This window comes from Mauremys reevesii, linkage group 9 (assembly GCF_016161935.1).
Source record: "Mauremys reevesii isolate NIE-2019 linkage group 9, ASM1616193v1, whole genome shotgun sequence".
Taxonomy (NCBI): domain Eukaryota; kingdom Metazoa; phylum Chordata; order Testudines; family Geoemydidae; genus Mauremys; species Mauremys reevesii.
The window spans coordinates 25,672,055-25,694,401 of NC_052631.1; the positions used below are offsets into that span (position 1 = coordinate 25,672,055).

Below are 22,347 nucleotides of genomic sequence, written 5' to 3' on the forward strand. Positions count from 1 at the left end.
TCTTTAAGCTTTGTAGCTCATTATTTGTATGTTGTTCCAACAATTTTATATCTATGATGCTATAACTAAGCTCACAGCTATGCTTGCCTGCATTTCTGCACAGCTCTATGAAATGACTTTTTATAAGAATAATAATTTGAAGGCAGTTCTTAAGATAATTCTATGTAATTGGTCATATTTTGATTTCCCAGTGCTTGAAAATGTTTATACTATATTCTTGTTATAGCATATATTCATTTTAGATGTATCCTTATGGCAACTGAAGTGTCTACAGTTCTGATCCTACTATGGTGGAAGTCAGTGAAAACAGGATGGTGGTAATTGGCTATGAATAGAGGGCCAGATGAGATCCTCAGCTGTGCAAGCTTACACAGAGCAGCTGAGGAGTGGGAAAATGTGACTCTAAGTCTCAGGGCTGCCCTTGGTTATTTTGGCTGTATGCTCTGGCCCTTTACAGTCCTACTCCTTGCCCACCTGAGTTACTGGAAAGGAGTGGGTAGCTTTAGCAGGGGCTGAGGATCTGTCCCATTGTCTGCAATCAAAGGAGGTATCAGCAAGGACCTGTCTGTCCTTGAAAATGACCTGAGTGATCAAGTCAGAGCAATTAAAAACTTAATTATGAAAACCTCTTTGTAATGGTAAAAGTGGAATGCTTCTCTTTGTCATTTTAGTCAAGATACTTTGTGGACTGTAACAAAATTTAGCTATTTTTACTAATTATTGATGGTTGGTTGATTGTGACTAATGTACTGTATCTGAACTTTAGGTTCTTTCCGGAATTCCTATTGACAAGTGTTTGTAATTAAAACAGTGGGGCTGACTATTATTTTTCTTTTAGCTCTTGGATATTTTCTTTGCTGTAAAGTTAAACATAATTAACCACTGCTCTTCCCTTCTCTACAGCCTCCCCTAGTCCCAAATCTCAGGAATGTGCAGTATGCTGCTCCCTGCTTTCTCACAGATACACATGAACAGGAAATCCATCAACATCAACATCCACTGTCATAGTTCTACTGGCCTCCCAACCATTTCCAGCTCAAAATTATCCTTCAGGGCTTCACTACACTTACAAATTTGCAGCGCTGCAGCAGGGTCTGAAAACACACCCTCTCCAGCGCTGCAAATTGCGGCGCTGCAAAGCGCCAGTGTGGTCAAAGCCCCAGCGCTGGGAGCGCGGCTCCCAGCGCTGTACGTTATTCCCCACAGGGAGGTGGAGTACGGACAGCGCTGGGAGAGCTTTCTCCCAGCGCTGGCGCTTTGACTACACTTAGCATAATTCCCATTTACTTCAATGAGCATAAAATTAGTCTCAGGCTTTGGCTACACTTACACTTCAAAGCGCTGCCACGGCAGCGCTTTGAAGTGTAAGTGTAGCCAAAGCCTCAGACTAATTTTATGCTCATTGAAGTAAATGGGAATTATGCTATCCTCTTCAAAAGGAGTAGGAATCACAGAAGAATCACTGAAGATTAGGGTTAGAAGATGACGTCAGGAGGTAATCTAATCCAACCCCCTGCTCAAAGCAGAACCAACCCCAACTAAATCATCCCAGCCAGGGCTTTGTCAAGCCAGGCCTTAAAAACCTCTAAGGCTGGAGATTCCAACACCTCCCTTACATAACCCATTCCAGTGCTTCACCACTCTCCTAGTGAAATAGTTTTTCCTAATATCCAACCTAGACCTCCCCGACTGCAACTTGAGACCATTACTCCTTGTTCTGTCATCTGCCACCACTGAGAACAGCCGAGCTCCATCCCCTTTGGAACCCCTCTTCAGGTAGTTGAAGGCTGCTATCAAATCCCCCTCATTCTTCTCTTCTGCAGACTAAATAAGCCCAGTTCCCTCAGCCTCTCCTCAAAAGCCATGTGCCCCAGCTCCCTGATCATTTCCGTTGCCCTCCGCTGGACTCTTTCCAATTTGTCCACATCCTTTCTGTAGTGGGTGGCCCAAATCTGGACGCAATACTCCAGATGTGGTCTCACGATTGCCGAATACAGGGGAATATTCACTTCCCTCGATCTGCTGGCAATGCTCCTACTAATGCAGCCCAATATGCAGTTAGCCTTCTTGGCAACAAGGGCACACTGTTGACTTATATCTAGCTTCTTGTCCATTGTAATCCCCAGGTCCTTTTCTGCAGAACTGCCGCTTAGCCAATTGGTCCCCAGCCTGTAGCAGTGCATGGCATTCTTCCGTCCTAAGTGCAGGACTCTGCACTTGTCCTTGTTGAACCTCAGATTTCTTTTAGCTCAGTCCTCCAATTTGTCTAGGTCACTCTGGACTCTATCCCTACCCTGCTGCATATCTACCTCTCCCTCATTTTAGTGTCATCCGCAAACTTGCTGAGGGTGCAATCCATCCCATCATCCAGATAATTAATTAAGATGTTGAACAAAACCAGCCCCAGGACAGACCCAGGGGCACTCCACTTGATACTGGCTGCCAACTAGACATTGAGCTGTTGATCACTACCCATTGAGCCTGACGATCTAGCCAGCTTTCTATCCACCTTATAGTCCATTCATCCAATCCATACTTTTTTAACTTGCTGTGGGAGACCATATCAAAAACTTTGCTAAAGTCAAAGGTATATCATGCCCACCACTTTCCCCATATCCACAGACCCAGTTATCTCATCACAGGAGCCAATCAGGTTGGTCAGACATGACTTGCCCTTGGTGAATCCATGTTGACTGTTCCTGATCACCCTCCTCTCCTCCAAGTGCTTCAAAATGGATTCCTTGAGGACCTGCTCCATCATTTTTCCAGGGATTGAGGTGAGGCTGACCAGTCTTTAGTTCCCCAGATTCTCCTTCTTCCCTTCTTTTAAAGATGGGCACTATATTTGCCTTTTTCCAATCATATGGGACCTCCCCCAATTGCCATGAGTTTTCAAAGATAATGGCCAATGGCTTTGCAATTACATTAGCCAACTCCCTCAGCACCCTCAGATGCATTAGATCCAGACCCATGAACTTGTGCATGTCCAGCTTTTCTAAATAGTCCTTAACCTGTTCTTTCACCACTGAGGGTTGCTCACCTCCTCCCCATACTGTGCTGCCCAGTGCAGCAGTCTGGGAGCTGACCTTGTCTGTGAAGACCAAGACAAACAAAGCATTGAGTACTTGAGCTTTTTCCACATCTGTCACTAGGTTGCCTCCCCCATTCAGTAAGGGTCCCACACTTTCCCTGACCACCTTCTTGTTGCTAACATACCTATAGAAACCCTTCTTGTTACCTTTCACATCCCTTACTAGCTGCAACCCCAACTGTGCTTTGACCTTCCTGGTTACACCCCTGCATGCTTGAGCAATATTTTTATACTCCTCCCTAGTCATCTATCCAAGTTTCCGCTTCTTGTAAGCTTCCTTTTTGTGTTTAAGCTCACTGAAGATTTCCCTGTTAAGCCAAGCTGGTTGCCTGCCATATTTGCTATTCTTTCTGCACATCAGGATAGTTTGTTCCTGTGCCTTCAATGGGGCTTCTTTAAAATACAGCCAGCTCTGGAAGAAGGCCCATAACTTTTTTAAATCTTCCAGAGACTCAGTTCCTCCCTACCCAACAGACCTCGCTTCTCTCTACCTCTCATACTGCTTATCTAGGGTGAAAGTCTGTGCTTTGCCTGTAAGTCACAGCACGGACTACGGAGCTACAATGTGTGACAACGATGGGCTATGGTGGCTTTACTCCACCTTTGCACCCACCTGACTCCAGGCTGCTCTCAGGGCTGGAATGGCCCCCAGTATAGGTCACAGAGTCCTGGGAGCCTGTCTTGTTGTAATAGTCTCTTCCTATGCCTAAGCACACATTCTACACCAGAGCTAGGAGGTCAGCATGAAGCTGTAATGCCCAGTTCCTATGCCAGATTATTTTGGCTGGATCTGGGGCTTGTAGATCTTCTTTACACTACTTCAGCCCTTTTACCCAGCATAAAGGGGCCAGAGCAGGAGTGCAGATCTTTGCAAAAGGAGCTGATACACTTCCCATTAAAGTCAATGGAAAGACTCCTTTTGACTTCAACAGGATCATGCCTCTAATACTGGGCTCCTCATTGCCTCTCCATCTCAATCCTTTCCCGCCAAAATACACACTAGCTTGCTATTGCTTGGCTTGAGAGCCTTCCCCTTCCTGGTGTTTGGAACGGACTTCCTGTATCTCTCTTCCTCTATAACTCTGCATCTCATTTCAAATCCCTGTGGGAAATCCCATTTTTCTTTGCCTGTAACTCTCAATGTCTTTTTTCTCCCACTCCTTTGTTAAAACAAAACAAAACAATAATTTAACTCATTTGTTGTATTATTTAATTACACAAAGCATTTTGGAAAGAAATGCTGAGTGAGGAAAGAGCTCAGACTAGAGCCCTCAGTGAAACTTTCCACAGTCCAGTCAAAGAAACAGAGCAAAACAAAACAAAAATCTTCCAGCAATTATAAGACAAAAGTTATTTAATATTAATTATTTCACCTATGGAAAGAGTTAAAGGTGTATTTTTATTTCAGTGCCTACAGTAATAGCTGCTAGTTAAGGCATGTAGAATTAATGTCACAAAGGAAATTGAGCAGAAAACATAACATTTCTCAGAGACAAAATAACTGTCGGATCTAAACTGCATTATGATTCTTGCTACAGCTGCCGAAATGTGTGCTTTCTTTTCTAGATATTGAAAATCTTGGAGTACTGTATACCTAGGGTTCAATTAAGAAAATGCTAACACACTGCTACATAATTCAAATAAGCGAAGATGTGTAAGTATAGCAGAAAACAGGTTACTTATGCAGATGTTGTTAGCATGTAAGTGACTTTTATAAAAAAAACTACCAGAAATTTACAAAGGGAGGCACATGAGAAAGGGTTCCTGATCAACTAACAGGGCATGCCATTTAAGAATGGAAAATGTTTCATGTTATTGCCATAGGTGACAAAATAGATGACTAACAGTCCCGACACTGATTCTTATGCATTACAGTAATTACCGGGTTATTGTTTGGGTGTCTGAAAATGAAACTTGCTGAATCTCTCTTATAACATGCTCAGTGTTTGGAGGGCTTAATCCTGCAAGCATTTACTACTGGAAGAAGTGCTTACTCCCAGGAGAAGTAACGCTGGATTGATATGATACTACAGATAGTAATGAGCATTACTTCTGGTAGCAAATGTTTATAGGATCATGCCTCAAACTGCTACTAAAGTCAACAGGAGCTGCACAGCCCCTTTCAGGGTTGGCCCCTAAGCAATTTGGTTTGTTACATGATGTACATGTTTATATTTTATAATAACCTCACTGAGGGCTTGATCCTTCTCGCATTCAAGTCAATGAGAATACTCCCACTGCCTTGAATGAGAGCAGGATCAGGCCCTGAGTAAAATGAGGATACAGTTTGAAATCTTATGCTTTACTAAATGTGGTAAGATGCAAATCAGAAAGTATTTTTTCAAAATTACACAGTACATTTTTGCGTGTGGAATTAACAGCTTTGTTAAAAAAATAACGGTGGCAAATTGTTCTCCATTTTCACCCAATGCATGGAGTGCTATTTAAATCTAAAGCTCAGTTGTTATTTTTTTTTTTAATTTGGGCCTTTAGCTAACAGAAGTTGATTTAAAGCACAGCTGTCTACATTGCCAGTCACAAGCCAATACAACAGAACTGAAACCAGGCCTGCCGAAAGGGAGGGGCAAAGGGAGCAATTGCCCAGGGGCCTGGGCGATTTTAAAGGGCCACAGGCTCCTAGGCATAGGCCCCTTCCACCCCCAGGGCCTCCCGCCAGTGGCAGTCCCCACCGATCGGCTTGTCCTAATCCCCCCCACTGTCTCCCACCCACCGCCATCAGCTGTTTGGCGGCGTGCCAGAGGCACTGGGAGGAGGAGCGAGGGCGGGGAGTGGAAAGAGGTGGGGCAGGGGTGGGCCTGGGCGACGCATGGCCCAGATGTCGGGAGTGGAAGGGGCAACCACCAGGGAGAGTGACAGAACATGCCAGGAGACGCAGCGGGAGGACAAAGAGGCTCCCACCCCTGCGGGTAACATGGGGCGGGGAGAGCGCGGTGGCCCTGGGCTGGGCACGGGGGGGCGGGGGGGACAACACGTGACATGCCCTTTAGAGAGTGCCCCACCACTATGGGGAGGCACCAGTTGTATATGGGGTGCCCTCGGGGGAAGAACAGGGGTGGGAAGAGGTGGAGTGGGGCATTGGAGACAGGGGCCAACGATGGAGCGGGGGGTCGAGCACCCTGGGAAATCTGGAAGTCGGCACCTATGCTCCTAGGCATGCACGGGGTGGTACCGGCAGCTGCCATGGCAGCCAGGGGGGCATAAGGAAACCCTGGCCATGCCAGAAGAGCACACCCAGCAGCTCGCTGGGCATTGCTGTCGGTGGGCCTGACTGAAACCATGCATATAATAGAGTCCTGAACATGCCAAGTCAATTTATTAGCATAATCCAAATAAAAACTACAAAGTTCTGTGTTTCCTTGTTAGCTTGCCTAGCAACTAAACTTGCTGTGTATTTGATAGCGTTATTTTCTGGTTCTGAAAAATCGCAGTATCTCAAGTACAGTAACAGATTTTAAATCCTGTCAGTAGTTTATACATGATACTAAAGTGTTTACACTGAGTGTTTACACTGCAACTTATGCATTATTCATGGGGTAAATTTTCAACCTGCATGGAACAGCATAATTTATACAGAAACAGTCAAATATAAATCGTCCTGGGGTACGACCCTCATTTGGGCCCCAACAGTTTGACTAAGATTTGAACATGCAACCTGAAGCCATAATCTTCTAGCTGCTCTGAACTAGCAGATCTCTGTGCCTCCATGGAGTCCCAATGAAGGCAGACGGGGTCTGTGCAGCTGTAGGGATCTCCTCATGCAGAGCAGTTTTCAGGATTGGGGCTTCAGGTTGCCATGTTCAAATCGTAGTCAAACCGTTCAAGAGAACCAAATTTCTAATGCTTGTAAGTAGAAACAGGCAGTGGGGAAAACTTATTAAAAATAAACAAAATGTCTAGCCATGAAAGTCAATGACAAGGCCCTTGCAATACAGATGGCTGAAGTGGAAAGATCAGCACTTACTGCTATCTTGGGGCCCAATGCTATTGCAAGGTGCTGGCAATGAAAGTTGAGGAGGCTCCACACTTTGCAACAGGCACACAGCATCTGGCAGGATTGGGCTCTAAATTCTCACCCACTGCTACCTTTGGCTTTTACACTTCCTTTCTTCTGCACTTTCTAATTTCCTGTTCCTGGCAACACTCCCCTCTCAGGCAAATACTTTTCTTAAACGAGAATTTCTGACAGTTAAAAATTCACAGGTAAAAATGGAAGTGAGCCTTTTGCATATGTTCAGAACCACTTTTGCAGCCACTCCTTTCACTAGTTACCCGCAAAATGGACTGTTTTGTCCTCTAGCACCTTGCTCTGAGCAGAGGCGTATCAAGTTAACTTGGAATGAGGGTGTAAAACATTTAATTTTAGTATTGGAACCACTGGAACTACACTTCCTATATAAAAGAACAAACCCATATAGAAAACATTTCGGGCCTGATCCAAAGCTCATTAAAGATAATGGAGACTCCTGTTAGCCTCAGTGAGCTTTGGTTTAGGCCAGCAGAGCTCTGTCCTAGTGGATGCTTACCTTCCACAATTCCCATTGAAACTAATGGAAGTTAAGGTTTCTCGGCACCTCGCAGGAGGTACTTAGCTCCTGGTGGGATCAGGCCCTTAATGTGTAGCTTACCGGCAGGTCTCACTCATTTTGAGTAAAGTTCCACTCGACATACTCTAATTTCAAATCAGCGGTTGTAAGTATCTCAAGCCAGTTTTGAAGGATTCTGTTGTGGTTTCCAATGAAGCAATATAAAATCTCACTCAGAATTTGAAAGCATCTTTCACCTAATCCAAACGGTCACAACCCTGCACTTCGATGCAGATGGCACATCTCAGCTGGAAGGATCAACTGTTTTTGTGAACAGGCAGACTCTTGTAGGGAAAAAAGGAGATGGTTTTAATATGCCTCAACAGGGAACAGATAAAATGATCCCCTTTATCTGCTGCGTAACAGCAGTGCCTGCCCTGGGTTTTGGCATTCTAATACTAGGACTTTGATCCGAGGAAGCTTTACATTAGTTAACTTGTTATAAAGCACTACATAAATGCTTATTATTATTCCCCTTTGCCATGTTCTGTAAATACTTGTAGGGTGACTCCTGGCCCCAGTGAATTCAATGGGAGTTTGGTCATGGTCTTTAGCTATAGTTTCATGGTCTTCAGCTGTAGTTTCTATAGGGTCAACGAATGGCATAGAAACAGACCTGTGCTACACTGCTTGTCAGTTTGCGTTCTTGGGCCTTTTCCTTCCCTGCTGCCTCTGCAATAGCCTCTTTCTACTTTCCATACAGACAGCATTTGAATCTGCCGCTACATACTTGGCCAGCCAGAAGAACATGGGACTGCATGACATCCTGCAATAGAGGATGTCTTGTGCTTATCTCAACCCTTAGTGGAAGGCTTTGTTGGCTGTCAAATGTGCACAACCCTTGGCTCTTCTAATAGACTGGGAGTCTTATGGCCCCACTCCACCTTCAAGAATGGCTTTTTAAGGTGTCTTGAAGATCTGTTTCAGCACCCATTGTAGGCAATACTGGATTAAGTAAGGTTGCATTCTCTGTGATGATGTTGGGGTGGCCTGTCTGGCTCCCCAGGATTTTGAAGGGCTATCTTCAGGCACCTGGAAGATGCAGGAAGATAACCAATCAGCAGAAAAGGCTAGTGGCTAGTTCTTGCCTCTAGTTAGTCAGTATCATAGCAGACTGAATTATTCCATCCAAGTAACGTGCATCTGTCAGGCAGAGCTTTGGGATGTGGGAGGTCCAGGCAGGCGTGTGTTTGAGGATGCAGCCAAGGGCTGTCACTAGAGCATGACCCAGGGAGGCAGATGAATCAAGTGACTCATTGTGTCAAAGCAATGGGTTAAACCTGCTTAACATTTAGAGAGTACAGCCTCATCATTTACTCACGATGAAGAAAGTGCAACTATTTGAGGGCCCATATACCATACTGGATCATTGCCTGGGCATGGGTAGTCAATCCTGGGGTCAGAATCACCAGTTGTGCTGGCCCCAGGAAATCAGCATAGCTGACCCCACAACTGTGTAGGGGATCATACTGTACAATGGTTCTGGGAGGGAAGGGACTTCTTGCCTGAGGGTCAGCTTCAATTTGCTATTGTCAAAAGCTGCAGCTCATTGGGCTACATAGTCTCTGGTAAGTAAAGACAGTTAAATTGTCAGAAAAGTTTCTTTTCTCCAACCCAAATATCACACGTGCATTTCTGATATTATGATCCAGTTATTGAAAATTAAGGCTCTGGATCAAAAGGACAAAAACAACAATATCTAAGTAATGCTAGACCTCTGCTCCATATAAATATCCCCAAACCCAGGGCGACCACACTTCCCATTTGTACTGGAAGAGCCAGGCATAAGCACTCTCCCAACCCCAAAGATTTTAGACTGACAAACGTATTTCAATATAGTCCTAACAATTACATATAGAGTTTTATAAAAGTATGTAATACTTCAGAATCTTATGAAATTCTCTGTGTAGGCTAAAGGGTGAATTCAGTGCTCATAAAAATGGAGGGCTAATGCACAATACCTACCCCATGTCATGTCTAAGCTCTCTCAACACAGCTATCAACACATTGCAAACCCAACTCATCTTCAGCTGTGACCTAACTAGAGTGAGAGAGGATAGAGCTGTGGGAAACTTGCGATATAAACACAAAAAGCATGAGACACTTGGTTGGTTCTGGGGCATATCACAAATATGAAATTTAGCTCAAGTTCACTGAAAGATTCTAATGAACCTGAGCCCAAATTCAAATAAATCTGAACCAATTTGTGAATCTCACACTGAAGCCAGGAGACATTCAGTGTCACACAATTTTAGCACCAAACCAGGGAAACTTGGTGCTTTCTAATGAGTTTTGCTTGCCTTTGAGATTCTAGTTTTGTTTCAGTCTAAAACTCAAAGGAAGTGTGAATTTTTGTGGAGCAAATGCACAGAGGTTCAAATGAATCCCTGCACATAGATCTAGGTGGCTCAAGGAGACAGACTATTCTTTTTACCTGGAAAAACAAATAGGTGCTTTCATTCAGATTACATAGTTTGGCTACAAAATAAGCCATGTGCTGAAAGTCCATATAAAATGTCCTAAGAAGGCATTGTTTATATTATAGTCATTTAATACCAAAGACAATTAGACAATGGATCAGATCCTACACACACTGCATTTTGCCGAACTCCCATTTAAATTTAATGGAAATTCCATGCACACAATACTTTCATGATCAGGCTCAATATTAGAAACTTATCTCTTACCAAAACGTCACTCTTCAAAAAGTAGTAGTTTTGAAAAGAGGAACCTTTAAATGTCCTACTTTTAAAAGAAACGTTACTCAACTGAATTAAAGTGTCCAATGAAATATGAGTTCTGCTCCTCACAGCTGTGTGAGAGCTTGCTAGCATTTTTAGTTCCAAGTAGACAAAATAAATCCAACACATTTTACTTTTTATAAAACCCCACCCCACTATGTATTTTAAACTGCTGAACTGAAATAGAATGACCTGAGTATATTTTTAGGAAAACAAAGAATACTCAGGTGGCTAAACACCCACATGTGTAAGAAATTTTACAATAAAGTAAACTTTCTTAGCTGAAAACATATTGCTTCAATAACATCCAAAACATGCTACCTAATTACAGCGCACATACTATATTTGGGAAGTAAATTGAAAACAGCCAATATGGAGGAAAAGGGGGAGAAATCTCAGGGGACTGAAACATAGACCGTGTCTCTGGCATTATAGTAGAAAAATAGTGCTTCTAGGTCCATCAGAATAGCCAAATAGGTATTACTTGTACCGGCACACACATGACAACTAAATAATTATTCAGAACACACTGTAAAACATTTTTGTACTTTAACATACAGCTTGTGTTCTGGGCTCAGCAATGCTAAAATCTTAACCCTTTTATGACAGTCTGATTACACTCAGAGCCCTGTCCACATCTGATCCACAAAAATGGTTCACGGATCTCAAGCAGATATCCGCAGATTTGCACGGCTCTACTTATACTGTGGTTAAATTAAGGCAATTCAGTTTGCTCATAAAAATGATGTGACTGAAACAGAGGGTTTTCCCCCCCACAAGATACTTAGCCATCTAATAAAGGTCTAGGTAGGATGCATAGGTCAAATTAATTGCTGGGGTAACTGCACAGGGTTTCAGAGATTAATTTAGCCTACTGTAACTATACTACATAATACTTTACCTTAAAGCAGAGCACATGCATCATTGATAAATCTGATCCTTTTAGTTATGCTGGTGTTATATTTGGGTTCCATGCTTACATAGCTTTCAACTCACTTTCTACTGTCCTTTAGTGGAAACAGTAGACAAAGAAAGAAAGAAAGAAATCAAAGTAGTTGCTTAAAACTCATTGGAATCGATGGGGCAAGAGCTTTTCTGCAGCACTTTTTGCAGGGCATTAAACTGCAACATGTGTGACTGTGCCACCACCTCCTTGAAGAAGCTTCAATAAGTAAATTAACTTTGTACTGTTCAGAAGAAAATGCTTTCAGATGGAAACAGCTACTTGTGTTTTCACTGCTTAGTGTTAAAATAGTTTTTATATTTTTTTTGAAGGGGTAATGGAGGGGCTCAACACAAACCAGCTTCAAATTGCCTTTTTATTATTTGGATTAGATTGTGCTCAGCTTCTCTGTGGGTGCCACCCTGCTGAGCAATCAGGCAGTCTCTATGCTTCCCAGTACAAACAATACAGCAATCCAGTACCTTTGCTTTGCGTGGTGTAAGCATTTGTCAATGGTAATAGCTGTCATAGAATATTATTCTTTGGCCTTTTATTTTTTTCCCCATCAGCTTTAATGATGGAGAATCATGGCTAGTTTTCAAACAACGGCAATCTCTTCAGGGCAAGATTGTTCTCTGGCTGAGCACTTAGCGGAGTAGTCCCACTGAAGTCAACTGGTCTCCTTGTGCAAGTGAGTCCTCACCAAGATAAGGGGGTTCCCATCTTTAACATTCCATTGTTTACATCCCTAAAAGCGCGTACTGAATGTGACAATGTCAAAATCCACCTGTCTCCAGTGTTGCGCTGCAATGTGATTTAGATGGACAAACAGAAGGACGCACCGAAATATTAGCGACTTTTCCAGCATTTTTAAAAGGTGCCAATTTTAAGTTTTTTAATCTTGAAGAGTTCATGTTTAATTTATTCAAAATTCCCAGAATACACTGTCAATGAGACTCAGCTCTTAAAATCAGAAAGGATAAGGATTTAATCTTTTCCTTCTCTTTTGTTGGAGATGGGAGATAGAAAAGGAAATCCAAAACTGACCATATAAAATGGAATCCTGCTTTCACCCTTAACTACAGAGAGGCTACTACACCTCTGCATTATACTGCACACACCAGCACAGGCAGGGCTAGAACCCTAGTCCTACATCTCCAATAAAACCAGAACTCTACCACTTGAGCTAAAAGAAGACCTCCATTAACTGTAGAGAATCCTTATACCCCATCCAAGCAGCAACCAATCCAGAGAGAGCAACATGTTCACTTACACACATTCACCTTTCATTTCATTAGGAGGCATGCCATATAATACAACTTCTCCTCACACTTTAAAAATGTGCCAGCAATTATTTTTATTCTGGCTTCCAGGTGCTTATCTGAAAGAGCTAAGCAAAATATAAATTCACAATGTCATCTATCACAGATATTACACTTATGGACCACGATAATCCATTTTTTGATATTGGGATCTGAATTGCTCAGAGTGTGTTACAAACCCACACATTGTATCTCAATGTAAGATTTTCCATTGGATTTAGCTGACAGATTTGCAAAACCCAAGGAAGTCAGCCCTTGCAGCAGGCACATCACTGGGGAGGGCACAAGGAATATTTCCCCCCTTTATGCAGCAGAGAGGGGCTGGGCACCGCTGCAGTCCCAGAATTCCTTCAAGCAGATGGGCTGCTTCTGGCTAGCTGTGCTATTGGAGTGGGGAAGGGCAGGGGGCAGACAGGGTTCTAAGAAAAGTACATAAATTCTGAAGGTTGATGAGGTGACTTTGCCTCCCGAGAACTGTGCCTTAGGCTTCTTTGAGCTAACACTGCAGCAATTCACTTTGTTACTGTCCCCAGCATGGGGCTGTGACCTCCTGGCACATTTGAGCCCTAAGATCAAAACCAAATTCTGATCTAATTTACATCTGTGCAGCTCCACTACAGTGACTGGGATTGTCTGAAAGTAGAAGAATCTGATCCTTTGTGCCTTATTGGCAGAAAAGGCCTACACATCATGAAATAAGTTATCAAAGTTAAGTAACAGTTCAGAGATATCACATACTGTGGGGGAGAAGTAAGGAGAGAACCTGGGCTGATGAACTATAGAAGCCAGACAGATGTTTCAGATTTCCAGTAATGAATGGCTTCACTTGGTTAATTAACATTCTGATGATCAGTATCAAGTACCAATCAAAGCGACAGACAGAAATCAGGAATCTGCCTTATAGTGCAGTGTGCCAACAGCTTTTATTTTTATATATGACACTTTTTTCTTTTAATTATGAAGCTTTGACTATTTCATTAAAGCCAAAATCCAGTTCTTACCTCTGCTCCCCAGAGAGTAGGGCCAATACTGTTCTGCTGAGCAAGGGGCAGGCGGTCAGAGCTTGATGGGGATACACATAAGTAACGTGCACACTCGGCCTGGCTCAGCTATATATGAGCTTCCTGCATGGCAGCAGCTGTTGTACAAACCCTCCAGTTCCCCATTCAGGGTGTGGGTATGCAATGGAGCCTACTCCAGCTAAAGGAACCTCAGATGATGCTCCACAGCCTGGGGAAATGGATCACTCTTATTCTTAGCTCCCCAATGGATTTGCTCAGCTCCCATCCCAGCAACTCTTAGCCAAAGAAAACTGTCATGAGCTCTGTCACCGACAATTACATGAGACCATTAACATATATAAAAAGGTTAAATGTTTGTTTAAAGACAGAAGAAAAAGAAACACTTGGCAAGTGGAAAGGAATTGAGGAAGTATACAAATGTCATACACTGTGAGTACAAACTTCAGCTACTGACAGCTACAGATGACCCCATATCAGAGAGGAAGGTGTCTCAGCAATATAGCCAGCCTTATATCATCCATTAGTGATTAAAAGCATATAGGATGAAAACTGGAATTCTGAATGGGGAGTTAATTTGTGCCTTATGATGAGACAGCCAAATCAACCAAGACATGTGGGTACTATTTCATGTTAAGCATTGAGTTTGCGTATGTATATTGTTAGGGTACTACAATACATACTCGGTCCCCACATTCTCTTTAGAAGGCAGATCTGATATGTAGCCAATTGAATTTCACATTTTGGTTGATTCACAAGAAATACCTCATCTTGAGCAGCATACTTTGTATTCAATGAAAGAAACACAAATTAAAATTACCAGAAGGAAAACAAAAAGTCTGAGTCTTCTAGACGTTGTAATAAATGAAGGAAAATATTCTGCTGAGTATTTTTGTTGTTTTTGAGGTAAAGGGATACAAATCTCTAAGCACTGGTGGTGAAAACCTGACTGTACTGAAGTCAGCAAAACTCCCTTTGACATCCATGCGTGCGGGATTTCACCCTAAATGACCAGATACCTGAGAGTAATGAACATCTTAAAGAGTGAGCCAGAGAGATCTATTTCAGATTTCTAAGTCACTGTAGATCAGTATATATTACTAGGTCCTAAGAATTATGCAGCATAGTTTTTAACAATGCAGCACTCAACAGATTGTTTAGCAGAATCAGTTTAGCATGCATCAGGCTTTTCATGAGATGATATCAATCTAATGTATATCTTCTACTTACCTGAATGAACAGTTCAGCTAGTTGGTATAAATATTTGAATCCTGGCCCATGCCTGTATGTTAACGAATACATCATGTTGCAAAACACACTGGATCACACTGGGTTTCTCACTGTTTTATCCTTTGGTCCTTACTGTTGTTGTATTAGGAGCAAACTGCAACTTTATTCAGTATTTTATAAGTTAGTCACTTGTTTAAAATGTATCAGGGACAAAGCAGACATTGATCACATTGGTCTGCCATGCTTTGGTTAAAGAAACCAGGAGATGCATTGAAAATATTGACTTTTTGACTTTGAGTGTTAAGAAGTATATGTTATGTTAGATAGTGAAGATTCACTAGAGACATTGTACTGGGTTATTTTATGGATCTATAAATAAAAACTGGTTTAAAGTTCCTCTATTAATTTGAATTGCTGTAAAACCCTGTTAATTCTCCTATCGGTCTCCTACAATTTAGATGGATCGGAGCAATCCTGTTTTTGCCCAAAACATAAATATCTAGTTCTGAAAAAGACAGCATTAGAACTTATTTCCAAAGATGCCAGACCAATAAAGAGGTATTTAACAGCAACACTGAATGTTAATTGGCCACATTTTACTCCAGTATGAATGTGCATCTCCCACTGACTTCAAAAGGAGCCCCACAGATCCAACAGAACATTTTAGCCTACAGTGATTTCTACCACAGCTGTCTGAACAATGAACATGCTAATTAAATTAATTCAAGAGAGTCCTTGAGGAAAGAACAAAGCAAATCCAGGTGAAAAGGAATGATGTAAACTGAAATGTACGTAACATCACACTAACTCTACCACTGGAAAACTTCACATAAGCAGTTTTGTGATATCTAAACTCTTCCATGCAGAATCATATATCAAACTGAACAATGGAATATATAAAAAGTACCATAAAAAGAATTAACTGTTAGATAAGTTGTTTTATTTTGCAAATGCAGAACGGTAAGTGGGATCCTATTGGAGTCAGTAATAACTTCACTGTCCATTTCAGTTGCAAAGATAAGAAATTTATGTAACAATGTTTATACACTCTGTAGTGTCCCTGCAGCATTTGCATGCTGTGCCAAGAATTCACTGTTTTGTAGGTTGCAGCACTGCAGAAAACCTGAGAGCAGCTGATGTTCTTTTTATTTTATATGGATCTATTTACACCTGTAAATGTCTATTTAGTAGAGCGGCTGTAGTTAAAAGTACCCAGTTTGCTATAGACAAAACACTTGAGGAACAGTCTAATAGGGCTGTTAAAATAGGTCATCTAATTGTGCACTTGCAATTTTGTACACACACACACACAGCACTATAATTGGATAACTAACTAAGGTCCCTCTATAGTCATGGTCCATTGTGAATCCAACCCTTCAAGCCTTTCTCACACAAGTCGATCCACTGAAGTCAAAGGAACTTGTAGTCTGAACATATGAGATAGAACTACCCTTGCAATTAAAGCCCATAGTTGTCCATAAATTAGTCACGTTTTGTTTTTTAAAGTCATATTTCATTGCTGCAACATCAGCAGATAAGCTTGTAATGTGTCTCTGAAGCCTTTCCCCTTCATTTTATACTGAAAAAAAAATGCTGCTGGCTATGGAGCATTATAATAAATCCCCTTGACTTCTTTTAATTTTTCCGCATTTAATTAAAAAAAAAAGCTTAATTCTGTATTTTGAACACAAAATCCAATGGCAATAAGAAAAAAGACTACGCTGCCAGAAAACTGGACGTGTATTCCTCCTTTAATGTGCAAGAGAAGAAAGCTGTCTGTGCCCAAACCTTGTTCTTCTTTTGTGTCCTTCCTACTGCACGTGAAACAATGACATGCCTTTAGCCTCTATTATGTGGGTGTGTGCATGCGCACTATTGGACTTTTATGTTCCACTCAGTGGTGTAAGGCTCAAAGACAGATTTACTCCTTACTGTAAATCATGGATAAGATTGGATTTTACTTAACGTGTTGAAAAAATGCATTTTAGAAAAAAAGAACAGGTTATCTAAATATATCATGTGTAAGAATTCTCAAGGAAACTTTTCAGATAAAATAAATGAAACGATTTCACCATCTACCAATTTTTTGTGAGGCAAACAATTATTTTTTGTTCTTCATTTTACTTTCACACACACATATACACACACACCCACCCACCCCCCTACCTAAAATTATTTAGATTTGTAAGCTTTTGATTGGGGCAAGGATTGTCTTTCTGATAAGTGTGTGTATAGTGTTCAGCACAATGGGGCCTCTAGGCATCATTACAATTATAAACCATAAACAAGTGTGGGACGTATTCCCCAATTCTGGCTTGCATGGTACAAACAGCATCACTTGGTGAGCCACACACTCACCAACACTTCCAGCTCGTTCCCAGGTCTAAGGCACCAACCCTGGTTGTGAAATAGCTGTGAAGCAAAAGGCACGGGCATGCAATGCTTCCTCCTGTTTCTTCCGTTCAGGGGGCACTATGAGCAGCCTGGTAAGACTCTATTTAACTGCTCTCCTTTCCCCCACACACCCACTCCCAACACAAGGAAAGGAAAGATGAAGCAACCTAGATGTTTGGCTGGGAGGAGAGGCTGGTGGGTATGATTTTGTCTAGGCAAGAGTGGGAGAGAGAGAAACTTGAGAGAAGGCAGAGAAAGCTAGTGATGGTTAAGAGAGGGTAGGTGGTGGACTGTGCTAAGACACCTGGAAACAGAGCACACTAAGAAACGCAGGGAGCTTGGGGTGAGCTGATAAGAAATGCAACAAGGACCTAATTGTTGAAGCCTCCTGAGCCTGTTAGCTTTGTGGCTATGAAGAACTAATCACTAAGCTGGGGAAATTACAGAGAAAATGGTGAAGGTGGGGGAAAAAAAACAAGACGAAAAGGATGGAAGGACTGATGGGGATAGAGGAGACCAGAGAGGGAAGAAAGGAGTGATGGACATGGATGAGTGAAGGATTGAAAGAATGTGCAAGACAGCAAAACACAAGAAAAGTGAGGGGGAAGGAAAGGTGCTGGATGGAGGAGAGAGAAAGAAAGAAAGAAATTGCTACAGAAAAGGGCGAGGATGGGAGAGCATGCCTATGGGACAGAGTCTGCAGCCTTCTCTCACCATAAAGAGGTCAGCACTTTTCAAATAGGCCCACTGATTTCAATGGGACTAGTTAAGAAAGTACAGTTCTACTTATAGTGAGTAAGGTTAGGATAATCTAGTCTCAGGGTATTAGAGCGTAACTTGTTTGAATGAAAAAAACAGAAATACAGACTGGGCAACTTACTGTAAACTATGTGAGGAATAAAGACAGTGTGTGAAATCCTGGCCTTACTGAAATAATGGCAACGCTCTTGTTGATGTCAGTCAAAAACTTCAGGGACAAGGATTTCACCCAGTTTGCCTAAATGTAACTAAAATTGTCCCAGATGGGATTGTGTAACATCAGTTAGGACACTCTAAAGGAAGCTCGAATTGTAAGCCTGAGGGATGTTGTTTTGACTTCCTTCCTTCCATCTGACCCTAAAAGCTGTTCCACAGAGTCTGGATATTTTCTCCAGACTATTATTCAATAAGCCCTAGCCACTCACCAACATCCATTAGCTATCTCTGTTCCTTACCTTCAGTAGATAGAAGACGGCTTCCTCTTGCTCTGGTAAAGATCCAGAAGTCACCCATTACTCATGTCTTGAATATTTGCAATACTAACAGTTGCAAAGGATGCCAAGTCAGCAGCTTTTCCTTGGCCAGCAAAAATGGAAGCAGCAACAGCAGAAGCCAGAGCAAACTCTGGGGAGGCAGCTCCTCGCATAATGCTAGCCAAAGCATTCTTGGTTACTATACCTACAGAGAACAGCTATTTATAAGTTTACAAATAACAAATTACAAGGACTTGTGCTATTACCTTTTATAGTCAAAAGGAAGGGTTTCCCTCTGACCATATTTGAAATCTGCAGCCAGTCAAACTCTAGCCAAAATTGAACTATATACCTGCATATATTTTAGCTTGCTTAGCAACGAATAACGTGAAGGCAAATGCTCTTATGTAGCTATGTAGAAAATGTGTATTAAGAAAGGTATGTCTGTGTAAGCAAAACACTGATAAAAATTAAATCTAAAATGTGATCTCCATGTAAGAAGCTGTAACATGTTCAAAACACTCACTTCCTTTATGAACAAGTCCTACGGAATTAAAAAAGAAAGGAAGCCAATAGAAACTGAAGATCATGCTGTTGAAATTAGCTATGACAAATAAGCTATTAAATTCTGTAGGTTAATTTAAAAATTCTAAGAAAGATCTAATTTGCTATTAAATTCTACAAGACTTCTCAATATGGGATTTTCCTTTTGTTTAACTGGTAAACTGAATTTTTAAATATTACTATAGCCATTCATAGTCAATGAATTCAGGTTAAGATTTGCAGTTAGGCTCCTAAATAAGTGGGCTGATTTTCAGAAGTGCTGAGTACCAACCACACCCATTAGCTGCACTGAAATGGCATGATATAGTTAATTATGCATCAAATACCTATCGATACATTTAGAATTTATTGCTGAGGGTGGGTGAATGAACGTCAGCTGTGTAACGTAAACCCTAGACTGTGTTAACTCCAAGGAGGCACACTTTCAACATTTACGTTATCCTGCTTATTCATGAAGTTGCAGTACTGTTCTAACTTTCATTGTCCATATTATTAACTACATGCTTAAGCACGTTGCTGAAAACAATGATTTGGAGCATTTCCTTTTAGAGAGCAGACAGTACAATCAATTGGAAGATAGTACTGGATTCCAATGGTTCAACAGTGCTCAAATGTGATTCTCTGCATTGTCTATGGAACTTTTTAGCTGATTTGAAGAATTCTTTGTAGAGCCAATGGAGTCTGTTCTGTCATGTGGCACAGGTCCCCCACGTTATGCAGTGACTGCACAGTTTAAACGTCTGATCATGTTAACCATGTTAATTTAGTTAGTAAGACATAAACAAGCAAAATAACATTTGTAACAGAAAATAATCATCTTGTAATACAGATTGCACAAAATGGGGAGCATAAAGTTATTTTTACATGCTGGGGATGACTGCATAAGTCATAAGTAGCACAGCAAAGCAGAGCCACGAGTCATTTAGGCATGGTCATCCCTAATAGACAAAAATAACTTGTTTATTCTTCCCCCATGTGTTATATTTATACCCCAGACAGCTCTATTTTACTTAGGTTATTTGCTGTTGCTGATTTTAGTGAAAACATACATTCGGAATGGCAGGTACATTTGCTTTTCCAAAGCAATTAACTGTAAATTTGATTAGGGAGTCTCTTCCATCTACGTGTATGAAACTTCCCCTGGTATCAATAGGCGTTTGTGTGCATGGGGATTCTAAGTGAGTAAGATATCTAAGCACATGCCTAATTTTAAGTGTGGGTGCAGACTTATTGAAGTCAATGGAACTCACAGGCTTAAAGATATGCATGTGCTTAGCTATTTTGTCAAATCTTGGCTCGACTAAGCTCTGGAGAGTAAACCCCTCTGGTGAAGGGACAGCATCAGCAAGCTCCACCACAGTTCAGTCTTCGGCATCTTTGCTGAGATTGCCAACGAAGATGCCAGTTGAGGCCAATTAAGGCTGTAAATGATTTTGTTAGCTGACAGAACTGGATGGAGCTACCAGTTCATTGCACATGGAACCCAGCTATCAAACAGTATCAACTTTCAGTCACTACCAATCTAGGCCAGATTTGTGCTAGTGATCTTAGAGCTAAATCAAAATATGCCCAAGTCTTTCTGACAGGCAGAGACACCAGGTTTTTTTCTTTTGTACATAAAAACATTATCAGTTCCTGGTTGTACTTTGCTTTGACCACCTGCTATGTACTTTTCACTAGGCATTTGTACTTTTACCCTGTGTTGCTAATCAGGGCTTCTAAATTTTTTTCGTAGAACGGACCACATCTTAAAGAGATTGTCTTATTGAATATCTCCCCTCCCATAACATCCCTGTGGCAACCATATCAATGGATTACATGGAATAAAAAAATGTTCAAAACATGTTGAACATGCATCTGTCATTAATGCATTGCTCAGCATTTCATCCTGCTCTCTCACACCTCTTCTGGTCTCCTACCTGTTCTCTTGCACATGTTTCACTACCAACTGGTCCTCTTCTCCTTACGTCCTTCTCCACATACGTTCCTTCCACTTGGAACCCCTTTTTTCCTTGACTTCCTCAGCTATCTGGTACTTTTCTCCATTTACTCATCCTGCCCAGCTACCTCATTCCTTCCACACCTGGACAGTCTTATCCCACTCCTGGCTGGTAGCTGTACTCCCACTAGTCCCAAGGCATCTCCTGTTTCCTAGTCTCTTCTTATGTAGCAATTGCCTCTATCAGCATAGGCGGCAGGTTATATACACCTGCGGTGCCCGGGCTCCAGGAATATTCAGGGCCGGGTGCCCTGCTCCAGCAATATTTGGAGCTGGGTCTCTCCCCCGGCCCTGCCTGGATCGGGCCCCGGCCCCCGCGGGCCTCCCCCCCCCCGCCCCGCCCCTGCCTGGAGCAGGTCCCAGCCCCGCCTGCCACCCCGCGTGTTTCCCCCGCTGCGCCCCTGCCTGACAAAAAGCTGCCGCACCTCTCCCCTGCCTGCTCTGTGCTGCCGGAGATCGGCTCCCGGCAGAACTGCTGTCTGCTGCCGCAGGGTCCTAGCACCTGCCATTCACTAATGGCAAGGCAGGCTGCCCTTACCCTGCCCTTCTGCCCTCGCCCTGAGCCTCCCCAACGCCCCAAACCCTCATCCCCAGCCAGAGCCCTCATCCCCCCGCACCCTAATCCTCTGCCCCAGCCAGAGCCCTCATCCCCCCGCACCCTAATCCTCTGCCGCAGCCAGAGCCCTCATCCCCCCGCACCCTAATCCTCAGCCCCAGCCCTGAGCCCCCCCGCAGCATGAACCCCTCATCCCCAGCCAGAACCCCCATCCCTCTGCACCCTAATCCTCTGCCCCAGTCCTGAGCCTCCCCCCGCAGCATGAACTCCTCATCCCCAGCCCCACAGCCCTCACCCCACACCCCAACCCACAGCCCTGAGCCCCCTCCTGCATCATGAACACCTCATCCTCAGCCCCACAGCCCTCACCCCTGTACTCCCTCCTATCCCCAAACTCCCTCCCCAGAAGGTACACCCCCTCCCCCTTCCCACACACCCCTTCCCAACCCCAAACTCCATCTCAAAGCCTGCACCCTTCACCCCCTCCTGCACAGCCACCCCCTGCCCCAGCCCAGAGCCTGCACCCAGCACCCAAACTCCATCCCAAAGCCTGCACCCTGCACCTCTCCTGTACCCTAATCCCCAGCCCAGGATCTGCACCCCAGACCTCCCCCGCCGAGCCCCCTCCCAGAGCCTTAGGCAGGTGGGGGCA

General features: G+C 42.8%; 1 protein-coding gene across 14 annotated transcripts in view; it reads right to left on the bottom strand.

Moving 5' to 3' along the window:
• Positions 1-22,347, bottom strand: part of MBNL1 (muscleblind like splicing regulator 1) — a 197,739-nt gene that overhangs the window by 91,394 nt on the left and 83,998 nt on the right. Inside the window, exon 2 of one of the 14 annotated variants that reach the window (XM_039488869.1) lies at positions 18,559-18,590. The exons of the other annotated variants lie outside the window; for them this stretch is intronic. The gene's annotated coding sequence lies outside the window, so the exon portion shown is untranslated. The remainder of the gene's footprint in view (positions 1-18,558; positions 18,591-22,347) is intronic. 14 annotated transcript variants of the gene reach the window in all.